This window comes from Abrus precatorius, unplaced genomic scaffold (genome assembly GCF_003935025.1).
Source record: "Abrus precatorius isolate BTA unplaced genomic scaffold, Abrus_2018 Scaffold3, whole genome shotgun sequence".
NCBI classification, from domain to species: Eukaryota; Viridiplantae; Streptophyta; class Magnoliopsida; order Fabales; family Fabaceae; genus Abrus; species Abrus precatorius.
This window is the reverse complement of record NW_020874373.1, coordinates 22561604-22564136: the sequence shown is the minus strand read 5'-3', so window position 1 is coordinate 22564136 and position 2533 is coordinate 22561604. Positions and strand designations below refer to the sequence as shown.

At 34.9% G+C, this 2533-nt stretch overlaps 1 non-coding gene across 1 annotated transcript; it reads left to right on the top strand.

Moving 5' to 3' along the window:
* Window positions 1-518: 518 nt before the first annotated feature.
* LOC113864010 lies at window positions 519-625 on the top strand. Its single transcript, XR_003504619.1, has one exon. It is a non-coding gene; the product is annotated as a small nucleolar RNA R71 (small nucleolar RNA).
* Window positions 626-2533: the final 1908 nt, after the last annotated feature.

The window sequence follows — 2533 nt, the reverse complement described above, 5'->3', positions numbered from 1 at the left end:
AGTTAGAATTCTTTGCAGCAGAATATTGATTATTCCAATTAGAATACTGCTGAGTTCTATTATTCGAAAATTGAAATCTAGGGGGATATGATGGCTGTTGTCTCTGAAAATTATTCATATAATTCACTTGCTCTTGTGGTTCACTTGTGGATGCCTCACATGCACCATTTGCATGGTTTCCTCCACAAAAATCACAACTTAGCTGACTGGTAGGCATACTCCCTGTTTGCAGATTGTTGATTTGTTGTGTTAAGGCAGATAATTATTCTGAAAACATTTGATTTTGTAGCTGATTTTGTGCAAGAAAAGTTTCCAGAACCTTAGCTTCATGACCAGAGTTTCTTCCTTGATTCCTTGAGTTTGAATTCTGATACATTGAAGATGCCATCGTGTCAATAATCCTTTGAGCTTCTTCCAAGGACTTTGTATTTAATGAACCTCCAGCAGCAGCATCAACCATTGTTCTTGTTACTGCATTCATCCCATTATAAAAAGTCTCCAATTGCATCCAATCTGGAATACAATGATGTGGACACCTTCTAAGCAGTTCTTTGTATCTTTCCCATGCTTCATACAATGATTCTCCTTCTTGCTGCACAAAGGATGTAATTTCTCCTCTCAACTTAGCAGCTTTGGATGGAGGGAAGTACTTAGTTAAAAACTTATTCACAAGTTCTGTCCTGGTTGTGATGCTTCCTTGTGGTTGAGCTTGTAACCAACATTTTGCTCTATCTCTCAAGGGAAAAGGAAATAGTCTTAATCTGATAGCTTCTTCACTAACTCCATTCATTCTTATGGTGTCACATAGCTGCAGAAAATTTGAAATATGCAGGTTAGGATCATCAGAATTTCCTCCAACAAACTGATCCTGTTGGACTAAATAAAGTAGGGCAGGTTTAATCTCAAAATGGTTGGCTTGAATAGTTGGCCTAATTATAAAAGAGTTAAAACCTTGCATGTTAGGAATAGCATAGTCCCCTAATGTTCTAAATCTGTTCTGTTCTGCCATTTCTATTGCTGGATTTGGTTGTCTCAAGGGTGTAGATGTTCTTTTCACTCTAGAATTACTCTGAGATTCTGGAGAATAGACAGCTTCTAACTCACTATCACTCCCTATGGCTTTTTCTGCTATAGACTCTTTTCTCAATCTTCTCAAAGTTATGTCTATGTCAGGATCAAAGACCAGAATTGATTTATTCTTGTTTTTACCACGCATATACAAATCAGTTTGAAGCAAAATTAGACTACAATTGATACTCAGAAATGTACAACAGAATTCATGCAAAATCTATCAGTAAAAGCATATAGAAACTTAAATCTAGCAGTTGCAGAATTGTAAAATCATGTACAAATATGTAGAATGGCAATTACAACTATGAAGAACAATGAAAACTGAAATTATGCAGATAACAAAGATGTAAAAATTCTATGCAGCAGACAGAAATATTATGCAGAATATTACACAAGGTGCAGTAAAATTATGCAGAAAACAATTTGAAAGCAAAGCAACAGAATAAATGCTCAATCTAGTTACTTTTCTACTACTAATGATATTGAAATGCAAAATTCCCCGGCAACGGCGCCAAAAACTTGTTGTTCGCAATCTAACACTAGCAAGTGCACTAGAATTGCAGCAAGTGATGAGTAAATTTAAGATCCAAATATCGTCTCCACAGGGAATTTAGATTCAAGTATCACTTCATAGAATTATAACCATTTAAGCTTTTTCGAATTTGTAAGGAGAGTGGTAACATGTAGTAACAGAAAACTAGAACAATTAGAAGTAAAATGAACTTGTAGAAAACAGAATAATGAACACACAATTATGTGATAACAGAGGAAGAAACCATAGCGAGGGAATTGCTTCACCAAAACTCCAATGTTTAATCAATAAAGTTATGAATTAACAAGCAATTGGAAAGAATGACAATCAGTTTCACATTATACTATTCAGAGGTTAATTCCTTAACTCAGTGAACCTATCATTCAATTAAACCATTCTAATTCCTTAGATCTGATTCAATTAAATGTTGCTTTAAGTGTAAGAAACCAAAAGATTGCAAGATCAAAGTTCCTTATCCCTAAGAAAACTAAAATCTCGGTGATTGGTTCAGATCTGAAGAACAAATTCAATTTCCATTGACAAAGGTTCCTCTGAATTTAGTTAATCAAATTTCCATTCAATTTCCACGTGAAGTTCAGAATCAATCACTTAATCTATTTCGAAGCTTGAAATTTGGATCCAAATCAATTCAACATGTTCATTTCAGATCTACAATCCCTAACTATGAACGAATTACACAGCCATGGCAGCAGAAGAAAAAAAAGAAAGAGAAGAAGAAACTCAGAAACGCCATGGAAGCTTGCTCCACTCCAATTCCTCTTTGTGAAGCTCCAAGATCTGAATCCCCACTCCTCTCTCTCACTTCCTCTAACCAGAAACTAACTAAAAATAACTGAAAATGAACAGAATCCCTTTTTTTTTGGATCGTTTCTGGTATCTATAAAATTTCCCAGATTTTCACGTCATCAC